This window comes from Alosa pseudoharengus, unplaced genomic scaffold (genome assembly GCF_046254945.1).
Source record: "Alosa pseudoharengus isolate Yale_2024_CS ecotype anadromous, Long Island Sound unplaced genomic scaffold, YU_APseudo_1.1 YU_APseudo_1.1_scf_14, whole genome shotgun sequence".
NCBI lineage: Eukaryota > Metazoa > Chordata > Actinopteri > Clupeiformes > Clupeidae > Alosa > Alosa pseudoharengus.
In genome coordinates this window covers 22,073,846-22,086,615 of record NW_027468609.1, presented here as the reverse complement: position 1 = coordinate 22,086,615, position 12,770 = coordinate 22,073,846, and the positions used below count along the sequence as shown (strand labels likewise).

Below are 12,770 nucleotides of genomic sequence, written 5' to 3'. Positions count from 1 at the left end.
GAACATGAATTGTTGTTTATAGGCAACAACAACTTAGTTGAGGTATAAAGACCCCTGTATATCTTCATTAAGTACTTAAACTTTTGAACTAGCTGATAGCCCAATTAGCTCGCTTTGTGGTAGCCACCGCCCAGATATCAAGAGGCTGGTGGACCACTGTCGGTCCACTGGGGGCATAGCTGTCCGCTGACATTTTGCTCATCGATTCACTGCAGTGAATTGGTTAGTGGTTTGGCCATCCCCAAGACATCGAAGACATAACATACATGTCATATGTACATGTAAGTAATTAACTGGTACACTTAATAGGTTTATTTCACTGTATCAAAGAGTAACAAGGTTGTAGCAGCAATACAATGAGGCCTTGACTGGAGCTAAGAATGGTTTGTAGATCAAATCTATCATGACCAGATTTACCCCATCCAGCAGGTCTCAGGTCAGCTCTTTGCCTCTGATGAAAATGTAGGCAAATTGGCAAAGTTTTGTAAAAGCACTCAGTATTACAATGTAACAACTATATGTAGGTACCCACAAATACATAATGCAAGTACAATGATAGTACCTGATAGTACATGTTGTTACACAGGTTGTACCACTGTACCTAATTAGGTAGGTACACTGTAACAAGCTTTTTATAAGTGTGTGTGTGTGTGTGTGTGTGTGTGTGTGGGGGGGGGGGGGGGGGGTTCTGGGATAGGTAAGTGAAATAATCCCGGCCAAATTATAAATAACTCCCTACATTTTCTTTACATATTTCATGCAAATAAAACAATTCACTTAATATCCTACTGTTAAAACAACAAATGAGAATAATTGGTACTTATACTCCTTGGCATCATGGATGGATTATAAGAGTTGTATGTATTTTCTGTTTTCTGCAGTGTTATATTTTTTGATGTAGCAAAGTTGATGGCATTAAAAAAGACAAGACAAAATATTTGAATACGCAAATATTTTATTTGCTAGTGTGCATTGTTACAGAATTATTCATCCAAATGAAATTAACATGGAATCAGATGGTTTACTCAGCAGCCTCTTTGCCCTTTAAAAAGAAACAATACAAAAAAAATCAAATTCACTAGACACCGAAAAAAGATCAATCTTTAATAAATATATGAGAAACATTATCATACCTTGCCACCATCACGGCTCTTGGCCCTCAGCTTGTTGACCTGAGACTCAGCAATGTCGGCACGCTCCTCAGCCTCCTCCAGCTCATGCTGCACCTTCCTGAACTTGGACAGGTGGGTGTTGGCCTGCTCCTCCTGTTTGATATGAAATTGTAGTGCAATTAATGCAAAGAAACATTCAATGTACCATGAGATGCAAACCTCTGTAGCCTAAACAAAAATGACTCACAGCTTCCTCGGACTGTCTCTTGTAGGCCTTGACCTTCAGCTGCAGCTTGTCAACCAGATCCTGGAGTCTGTTGATGTTCTTCTTGTCCTCTTCAGTCTGAAAAGAAAGAGTGTCAAGAAAGAGAATATTCTTTGATTTTGCATGCATTTGTACACAAAGTGGAGAGATTTCTTACCTGGTAGGTGAGCTCCTTCACCCTCCTCTCGTATTTGCGGACTCCCTTGACTGCATCAACACCTCGTCTCTGTTCAGCCTCGACCTCACCCTCCAGCTCACGAACCTTAACATGGAAAATGTTGCAATTTCAGGCACTGAACCTTTTGTAGCTATGAGTTAAACATATGTTTTCATCATATTTGGCTGCCTACCCTGGACTCCAGTTTCTGGAGTTGTTTCTTGCCACCCTTCATGGCCAGATTCTCAGCCTCATCCAGGCGGTGCTGCAGATCCTTCACAGTGACCTCCAAGTTCTTCTTCATCCTCTCCAGATGGGAACTGGTGTCCTGCTCTTTCTTCAACTCCTCTGCCATCATGGCAGCCTAGATGATAAAATTGTGTATTTTAAATAGAGGTATAGGTACTTCTGAATATAATGCTCCGGTTCTGAAGAAAAAAACATACATCAGTGATAGCTTTCTTGGCCTTGTCCTCAGCATTTCTAGCCTCCTGGACGATGTCATCAACCTCACTCTGGACCTGAACCAGGTCAGCCTCAAGCTTCTTCTTGGTGTTGATCAGACTTGTGTTCTAATTTGGAGAAACAGACAACCTCAGATGCAATTTTTAATGCTGGAACAGTTTGTTTAAAACATCAATTTGTGACAACTTGTGTTATTTTTTTACCTGGGAGTGCAAGAGGCCAACACGCTCACTGGCATCAACCAGCTCCTGTTCAGCCACTTTGCGGCCTCTCTCTGTCTGCTCCAGGGCAGCCCTGAGCTCCTCAATCTCAGCCACCATCAGGCCGTTCCTGCGCTCCACCATGGCAGCCTGCTCCTGCATGTCTTCCTGTCCTCGAACAGCATCATCAAGGTGCAACTGGGCATCCTGGAGGTTTTAAAAAGTATGTACACTACGTCAATATATGAAGCCTTGTTGCCATAATGTTTGGTGGCCAAATAAGAAAATACATGTAAAGTAATAAGTTACAAGGTTCTGTTATGGCTGACCTTGAGCTGACCCTGAATGGTCCTTAGGTGTTTCTGGGACTCAGCAGCCTGGCGGTTAGCATGGCTCAGCTGAACCTCCATCTCATTGAGGTCTCCCTCCATTTTCTTCTTGATTCTCAGGGCATCATTCCTGCTCCTGACCTCAGCATCCAAAGTGCTCTGCATGGAGTCAATCACCCTCTGGCTATTCCTCTTGATCTGCTCCATCTCCTCATCCTTCTCTGCAAGCTTCCTGTCAACCTCACCCTTGACCTGGTTCAGCTCAAGCTGGACACGAAGAATCTTGGACTCCTCATGCTCAAGAGTTCCCTAAATGAGAAAATGAAGGATTTAAAATTATTATTATTTTACTTTCTGAAAAGTCACTTGTTTTTAATAATGCCAGCCTGGATTTCTACCTCAGCCTCTTCAAGAGCAGTCTGAATCTCAGCCTTCTCAGTCTCAACTGTCTTCTTGGCCTTCTCCAGCTCATGAATGCTCTTTCCAGTCTCACCCAGCTGCTCAGTCAGGTCCGAGATCTCCTCTGCAGAAATACATTTAGAATACTTAATTTAACACAAAGTCAATCCCTCTCAATATGCCATTGTTTTTTTTTGTTTTAATACCAGAACATATATATCTTAGATTCTCTTGACATGGTTTGATTGGGAAGTATTTCATGATCATCTTGACTTACGTTGGAGGTTCTTGTTTTCCCTCTTCAGAGTTTCCAACTGGTCAAGAGCCTCCTCATAGGAGTTCTTCATCTTGAACAGCTCAGTGCTGAGAGAACGGGCCTCTTTCTGGGCACCCTCCAGCTCAGCCTGACCCTCCTCGTACTTCTGCTTCCACTCTGCCAGAACCTTTGAAAAGTAGTTTGTATCTTTGATCATTCACATCAAATACACTGTTACCAACATCTCATTGTACATGTACAAATATTTCTCTGAGATTATTTTGTTTTACCTAAATGTCCATATCTAAACAATGTTTTGGAGGTATTACCTTGTCAAAGTTCCTCTGCTTCTTGTCAAGATTGGCAGCCAGAGCGTTGGCTCTTTCTACATCAATCATGAGGTCCTCAACCTCACCCTGGAGTCTCTGTTTGGTCTTGTCCAGAGATGCACACTTGGAGTTGATAGCCTCAATTTGCTCCTCAGCCTCCTGCAGACGCTGGGCAAGTTTTTTCCTGATAAAGCATTATATTCAGATTAGATTACTTCATAGTTACCTGGGTTTTAGTACAAAATATAATAATTCACAATGCCATTCTATTTGTTTCTGTGCATGTTTGGTACATACTTGGACTCCTCAAGCTCTTCAGTGCGCTGGATGGCATCAGTTTCATACTTGGTCCTCCACTGTGCAACCTCGCTGTTGGCCTTGGACATGCCACGCTGCAGTTCAGCCTTTGCCTCCTGCTCCTCCTCAAACTGCTCCCTCAGGAGGTCACAGTCGTGGCGTGCAGACTGAACAGCATGGGCCAGGGCATTCTTGGCCTGTTTGTTACCAAGTAAGGATGTTTATAAAACCTTTCACATAAAGGGATCCACATACTACAATTGTTTTCATTTCATGCTCAGGTATCAGTACCTTGATTTCCTCTTCATTCAGTCTCTTCAGCTCCTCAATTTGCTGAGTGAAGGCCTGCTTGCTCCTGGTCAGCTGAGATACAAGAGCCTCTTTCTCTTCCACTTGGCGGCCAAGCTCTCAATTTTCAGTCTGAAGTCTTGCTCTCTGAGCACTGAGGTCATTGTTCTGGCGAGCACTCTCATCGCTCTTGGCCTTGACTTCACCCAGTTGGTCCTCAAGGGTGCGGCACATCTTCTCCAGGTTGGACTGTTAGTGAACAATAATAATGAGACCAAATTGTAGTCAGAGATTCTGGAAAGATGAATGATAACAGATACTGTAACACTGTAACTGTGTACAATAGATTTAGATTTGAGGTATTCATATGCTAACCTTTGCTACTTGCATACATATCATTTACCTTAGCCTTAGCAACAGCCTCCATATTGCTGGAGAGGTCGTCAATCTCCATCTTGAATTCACTCTTCTCCTTCTCAAGCTTCTGCTTGACACGCTGGAGGTTGTCGATCTGCTCTCCCAGCTCAGCTACGCTGTCGGCCTGCTTCTTGCGGAGAGCTGCAGCAGTGGCTTCATGCTGCAGGGTGGACTCCTCAAGGTCACGACGCAGCTTCTGGAACTCAGCCTCACGCTTCTTGTTCATCTCAATTTGAGCAGCAGTGGCACCACCAGCCTCCTCAAGCCTCTCACTGATCTCCTCAAGTTCCCTGGAGAGATCAGCTCTCTGCTTCTCAACCTTGGCACGAGCTGCACGTTCAGCCTCAATCTCTTCCTCCAGTTCCTCAATGCGGGCCTGTTGGTTTTTGTAAAGGATTAGTGAGATTTAAAAAGATCAGACAAAGAATAAAAGCAGTATTTATGTAAAACAAACCTGAAGCTCCTTGATCTTCTTCTGAAGCTGAGCACCCAAGGATTGTTCATCCTCAATCTTGCTAAGAAGTTGGCTTGTTTCAAAGTCCTTCCTGTGTCATAGTAAAGTGAAATAATTGTCAATGACTAGTTACAGAAAAGGGTTGAGTGCTATTATGAGTTTGCATATAGTGTTGCTAATTGGAATTCTTCATTACTTCTTCAGCTTCTCCTCAGACTGCTGCTTGTCATTCTCCAGATCCATGATGTTCTCCTGGGACAACTTCAGGTCTCCCTCAAGCTTTCTCTTAGTTCTCTCAAGATCCATACGGAGCTTCTTTTCTTGCTCCAGGGAACCTTCAAGCTGCAGATTAAGTAACATTAAGTATTTCAAGCATGAAGTATTTTAATTAAGTGGCACAATGATGTCCATACATTTCTTTTAACTCTCAGGTTGTAAACTCACATCATCCACTTGTTGTTCAAGCTTAGTCTTGGCCTTAGTCAGAGTGTTGACTTTGTCTTCCTCTGCCTGAAGATCATCAAGAGTCTGCTGGTGTGCCTCTTGGAGGGCTTTTTTCTCCTTTGTCAGCTTACCAATGGACTCATCCTGAGCGGCCATCTCCTCTGTCAGGTTCTTGACCTGCACATAGAAAGTTTTATATCAGTATCTATTGAACTTTATAAAGACTTCTTGGCACATATACAGTATTCTGTTTTTTTAAGAATGCAAACCTTGTTCTCGGTGGCATGTTTCTCCTTCTCCACTTTGGCCAAAGTCAGCTCCAGATCATCAATGTCCTTCTTGAGCTCAGAGCACTCATCCTCCAATTTCCTCTTCTTGGCAGTCAGCTCAGCATTGATTTCCTCTTCATCCTCCAATCTCTCGGTTGTCTCTTTGAGTTTGGCCTCAAGCTGGATCTTACTTTTGATGAGACCCTCACACCTCTCCTCAGCATCATTGAGACCCTCATTTCCCTATTGTAAATATAAGATGGAAGCATGACATCTGATTTGTATTGAAAACACAATGCTGAAACTGGGTAGTGGTATGATTGTGAATATTGAAATGGTACAATATACACTTACAGATGCCACTTGCAGCGCCAGGTCATTTCTCTCTTGCACCAGAGACACCATCTTCTCCTCAAGCTCCTTCTTCCTGGCCTCTACCTTGGCATAGACTTCTTTGAGTTTTCCATGCTCCTCCTTCAGGTTGGCCAATTCCTTTTCAGTTTCAGCACTCTGCAGCAGAGGCTTGATCTTGTAGTAAACCTTCATCCATGGCCAGGTCTTGACACTCATGAATGACCGTATATTGTACTGGATGGTGAAGATTGCTTCTCTGTAAAAGGTAAATGGTTTGAAAACACCTGGGTCAGTTGATTGTCAAATAATGACAGTGACCAGTCCTATCTTTGATACACTTATGTTTGTATTAAAGATGGGAATGGGAATGATCTTAAGTTATAGCTTTCCAAATTCAGAAAATTATGCCTTATGTTATACTGTATTTCCATTAACAATTTATAAGAGACTCATTATTCTTTTAACCAAACCTATTACAGTGAATTAAAAAAAAAACTGTGATGCTATATTTCATGTCAGATGATTTTTTAACATGATTACACCAAATACATCATACATTACCTCCTTTCCATCATCTTGACAAACTCCTTCCTCATCAGGTATGCACGGCAGAGAGCCTGAGTCATTGTGACCAGGGAAGCCAGTTTCTCATCTCGCATCTCCTCAAGGTCACCCAGCAGACCAGCTTTGAAGAACACCTGAGGGATGAATGAAAATATAAGCATCTATTTGGCACAGAAAAAGCTGTGCTTTAGTTTACTCATGAGATATAGATAATAGATTGCATGAAACCTATCTACCTTTGTGTGTCCAAACATGTATTGCGTGTGATCAACATCAATAGATCCCAAAAGCTTCTCAGAAGCCTTCTTGTTATCAATGAACTGGCCGTCAGGGATGACACTGGCATTCAGCACTTTGTATCTGGATAGAATAAATAAATGTTCATATAGAGCATTACTTTTCCGTCTCTACAGGGCAGTATTGAATATATGTAATACTTCATTGGCTTTCTACTCTACCTCTGCTTGAAGTCAGCATAGAGGATTCTGCTTGGGAAACCCTTTCTGCAGATTCTGATACCCTCCAGCACACCATTGCACCTGAGCTGGTGGATGACCAGGAAGTTCTGCATATAACCTGTGAAATACATGTCATGAGATCTTCTATTCTCAATGTAATACATGAATAATACACACATCTTTATTGACTACCAAATGCCCTTTACCTGGTTTCTTAATTTCATTTGGAATCAGACAACGCACAAAGTGGGGATGGGTGCTCCTCAAGTTGGTCATCAGTTTGCCCAAGTTCTCCTGTTGAGATAAGAAAGCTATTAAAACATCCCCTCACCTTACCTTAGGGTGATTGATGTGTTTGTTATTGGTTTAATATACATACCCTGAACTGTGATGACACTGTTTGCATGGAGCCACCCTTCTTCTTACCACCCTTCTTAGCGCCACCAGCAGGTTCTGTTGAAATGCAAACAGGTGAAAAAATTGACAGTTGAGTAACATGCACTGAAAGTTTATAGACTGGATATAGAGCTCAATAGTCCTGGAAGTAAGAATTCAATACAATGTTGAGCCCTATTCCTGTATTGGCTTATATAGATTTTTGTTACCTTCAACAACAGGTGGGTACAGGACAGGCAGGAGTTTAACTGCCGACTTCTGGTACAGCTGTATAACAGAATCGTTCAGTGGATCCTTGTTCTTGTCCAGCCACCCAGTAACATTGTAGTCCACAGTGCCGGCATAGTGCACCAGGGAGAAGTGGGCCTCAGCCTTGCCTTTAGCAGGCTTGGGCTTCTCAAAGGCCTTATTTTTGCCAAGATGCTGGTCATACAGTTTGTTCTTGAAAGTGGTGTCAGAGGCCTTGGGGAACATGCACTCCTCTTCAAGGATGGCAAAGATTCCCATAGGCTGTTGGAAAAATGAGCTTAGTTTTAAAAGTGAATATTATAAAACAATACAAATCTAGCACCAGGCTCATTTGACTGATTAAAACTGACCTTCTCAATGAGCTCAATGCAAGCGGCTAAGTCCATGCCGAAGTCAATGAAATCCCATACAATGCCATCTTTCTTGTATTCCTCTTGCTCCAGAACGAACATGGTGTGGTTGAAGAACTGTTGCAGTTTCTCATTGGTGAAGTTGATGCATAGCTGTTCCATGCTGTTGTACTGTGATTGAAAAATAGTTTATAATATGAATGTCCCCTACTGAAATTATTCTACATTGTGGTGTGAGTGAAAAATGGTGTTAACTTATGCTTACATCAAAAATCTCAAAGCCAGCAATATCCAGCACACCGATATAGAACTGCCTTGGCTGTTTAGTGTCCAGCATCTGGTTTATACGGATGACCATCCACAAGAACATCCTCTCATAGATGGACTTAGACAAGGCCGACACTGCGTTATTGACCTGAAACAGAATATTCAAGCAGTGGTCATCCTATGCTCAGAGATCAAAAAGTAAAATGCTTATAGGATAAAAGCAGGTCACTTTAATACTAGTAATTCTGTCCAAATACTTCCAAATGGTTTGTGATCTTAAGTGAACTTTTTAGTGACTAAAATAATACCTGTGGCACAGTCTGACCCTTGGTGACATACTCATTTCCGACTTTCACTCTTGGGTAGCACAAAGCCTTCAGCATGTCAGCGGAGTTCAGGCCCAGGAGGTATGCGACTTTGTCAGCACCTTAACAAAGTACAACAGTGAAGCATTTTGGTGGTTTGAAATTTATAGCATCCAATTTCATACTCCACACTCTAAACAAATTTGGGACAAGTTTGTCCACCTCAATCTCCTCCCTAAATCAAAACATTTGTCCGAGATAGTGTTAGGTTAAAGGCTATATGTCTCACATAAAAACAGAAAGGTATCTGAGTGACCATTGATTTGTAAATGTTTGTCTTTAAATGAAGATAGATAATTTCTTAATCCAGAGGGAAATTTAGAATATGAATATACATGAATATTCCAGATAGACATGTGTTTACTAGATATCAGTCATACAGTATTTAACTTTAATTTAACATAATAAAATTACCTCAATAACTAAGAGTACCTTGTAGTTATTATTAGAACTGACTGATTCAGTAGAGTGTTGTAACTTACTCTCAGTGCCATCAGGCTCAGCCTGCTCCTCGCGCTGCTTCTGCTTGAACGCCATGTTGCCATGATGGAGCACAGCACCAGTCAGCTTGTAAATGGTGACTTTCTCCTCTCCATTGAAACCCAGGATGTCAATGGCATCCTAGAATGGTGAATTATTTGATTATTTTAAAGCTATCTTCAAGAAATTGAAGAGGGAAAAACACATTATTGGAAGACTTACATCTGTGGCATCCAACTCCTCTTTGTCATTAATGCTCGCCACAGTGATCTGACCCTGACTGCACATTGGGAAGTCATAGGGGTTGGATGTGATGAGGGACATTTCTGTTGGGATTAAAAAAATGAGTTTACAAATTCAGAATTACATGTATTGATTGAACGTTTGGTGAAAATATTAACCTTACCTATAATTTCAGGCTTGTGGTTGGTCATCATCTGGAAGAAGATGTGGTAGCCTCTCTCATCAGGAAGCTGGAATGTCACTCTAGACTTCTCCAGCAGGTCTTTTTACGCAGGGAAGGATGTATTTTCATTTGATACATTGAAGGCATTGAAGGAAATTGAAACATTTCTACTTGGAACAATTATACTTACAAGTCTCAATATCAGCACTAGCCAGTTTTCCAGTTGTGGCAAAGTGAATTCTGATGAATTTTCCCTGTTTGAGATTACATTTTGACATAAATGTATTCATTTAGCTCATACCTTTAACCAAAGCAGGTTACACATGAGGAAAATATTCAAGTATTCAATAAATATTCAAATATTCAGTAATAGATCTAAGAGTAACAATAAATACTGCCTTTACTAACACAAAAAGCAAAATATGATAGTGTAGATGTTTAGACATTGGAGGATGTTTATCAAAAGACATGCTAATAGATATAAAACAAAGTGCATGATACGTTTGATTTTAAAGAAAAACCCTAAAAAGTCGATTCTATCTTAAATCAAAACAAACAAAAAAAAAAAAATGTAAGAGATTAGATGAGAAACTAAACTTACAAAACGTGAAGAGTTGTCATTCCTCACAGTCTTGGCATTACCATAAGCCTCCAGCAGTGGGTTGGCAGCAATAATCTGGTCTTCAAGAGAGCCCTGCAAGTCAATAGATATATTGTTATTGAAGTTATTGTCTGTGTTGCTATGTGATAATTAGCCTATAAATATGTAAGGGGTCCTCTACCTTAATTTTTCCACTGCTACCGGCTGATGCCTCTGACTTCTTCCCACCAGACACTGCAATTGTTGCAAAGTACTGGATGACACGTTTGGTGTTTACAGTCTTGCCAGCACCAGATTCTCCGCTGTATTAAACAGAAGATATTGCAATTTTTTTACATCACAATTACAAGTCAAGTTTATTTATATAGCGCATTTCATACACAGAGGTCATTCAATGTACTTAACATACAGTAAACAAAAGCAAACAGTAACAACAAATAAAAGCATGGAAGGGCAATAGTCAAAGAATAGTTTAAAAGGTAAAGATCATAATAAAAAAAGAAAAACAAGGTAAAATCATTTAAAAAGAAACAACAATTAAAAAGACAGAATAATTTTCAAGGCAGATTCAGAATTTGTAACTCAGTTCAGTTACAAAGTGTACCAGAAGAGTACAGTATACAGAATGGTTTAGCCTTTTAATAATGTAAAACGTTTTAAGGGATGCATGGACACTTACGTGATCAGGACAGACTGATTCTCTCTGTCTGTGAGGCAAAACACAAATTGACATGAATGGTTCATTCTACATAAATGAATCAAATAAATAATGTATTATTCAGTGATTGATTTAAAACTGAAAGCATACCTTGGAGCATGAACTGAAATGCGTTGTCAGACACAGAGAAGATGTGGGGCGGGGCCTCCACACGCTTCTTGCCTCTGTAGGCATCCACCACTTCTTGATCGTATACTGGGAGCCACTTGTAGGGGTTCACAGTGACACAGAAAAGTCCAGAGTAGGTCTAGAATGAAGAAATAAAGAAGATTGTTTTTTCAGCTTTTCAAATGAATTTTATTTTCTTAATTTGTTTAAAAGTGTAATGCTTACATAGATCGATCATCCATGCTGCATAACGCTCTTTGAGGTTATACAGGACAGAGGCTTCATTGAGGTGGGTCATCATGGCCATGTCCTCAATTTTGTCGTATTTGGGAGGATTTAAGGGGAAGATTTCGTCTTCCTTCACTGTCTTTTCCTAAAACCAATGTAGAAAACAGCTTTAACAAAGAGATGTATTCAATAAACTTTCTGTGAACATGTAATTTTAACAACAGAACAATTTCAACAGCCTTGCTAAAGTACCTCCTTGGTTTCAAGCGTTTCAACAACAACTTTGCCGCCTTCCTTCTTTTTAATTGTACCCTTGACGTACAACTCCTCTTTATCAACCACAAAGCAAGCAGTTTTTGCATCAAAGGGCCTGGTTTGGGCCTCAAGTCTCTCCCTCTCAGGCTTACGAAGGTAGATGGCAGCTGCGCCATACGCGGCCATATCACCGTCCCCCATGGTGGCTGGTTACTGCATTAATCATAAACATGAAGAGCAGACAGTTTTCAAAATAAAATGCTTTTCATAATCAGACATGTACAGACACGGTACTGTAAATAAAGTGATTGACAGTCATTAGTGGACAAAACATGTACAGTTCATCAGCTCATAAGTTTACATACCCTGTACATACTGTATGCTAATGTTGACTAAAAAGAGGAATAAAAAATAATATTTTGGAAATTGATCTTAATGCCTTAATAAAAAATCTTTAAGGACACCAATTTTCTTTGTGAATGAATAATGTATCGTATATAAATAAATGTTCTTCCTTAAAAGACAGGGGCCGTATACATACACCTATGTTAAATAGAGTCAGGCAGACGTTTTATTTCTAAAGGCCAGTTATTTCATGGATCCAGGATAAGTTCCCTTGGCCTTTGGAATTAAATTAGCCCCACATCATCACATACCCTTCATCATACGATCGGTATGGTTTTATTTCAGTTAGCCTAATAGCTGGTTTGATTTGCACTGAGAGATGATCTTATGGAGTACTCCATGCCAATTGTGAAATATGGTGAAGGGTATGTGATGATGTGGGGCTATTTTAATTGTGAAGGCCTTAAAGTCATAAATAGTGACTTCAGCAGATAAGTATAAGTATATATACTTTTTTGATCCCTTGAGGGAAATTTGGTCTCTGCATTTATCCCAATCCGTGAATTAGTGAAACACACTCAGCACACAGTGAACACACAGTGAGGTGAAGCACACACTAATCCCGGCGCAGTGAGCTGCCTGCAACAACAGCGGCGCTCAGGGAGCAGTGAGGGGTTAGGTGCCTTGCTCATGGGCACTTCAGCCGCTTTCTACTGGTCGTGGTTCAAACCAGCAACCATCCGGTCACAAGTCCGAAGCGCTAACCAGTAGGCCAAGGCTGCCCCTCTAGATCTAGGCAGTCCTGTATTTGTATATCCAAGGCCATCACGAGTAATGCTATCTTACTCATTTACTCCTTTCTCATTGAATATTTATGTTGTTTTATAACACAATAATTGAAATAATTCTGCCTAAAACAACTAGTTCAAATACTTTTTCCGTAGC

General features: G+C 40.7%; 1 pseudogene; it reads right to left on the bottom strand.

Annotated features, from left to right (window-relative positions):
- Positions 1–1,021: 1,021 nt before the first annotated feature.
- Positions 1,022–11,681, bottom strand: LOC143123060 (myosin heavy chain, fast skeletal muscle-like; annotated as a pseudogene).
- Between the last annotated feature and the right edge of the window lie 1,089 nt (positions 11,682–12,770).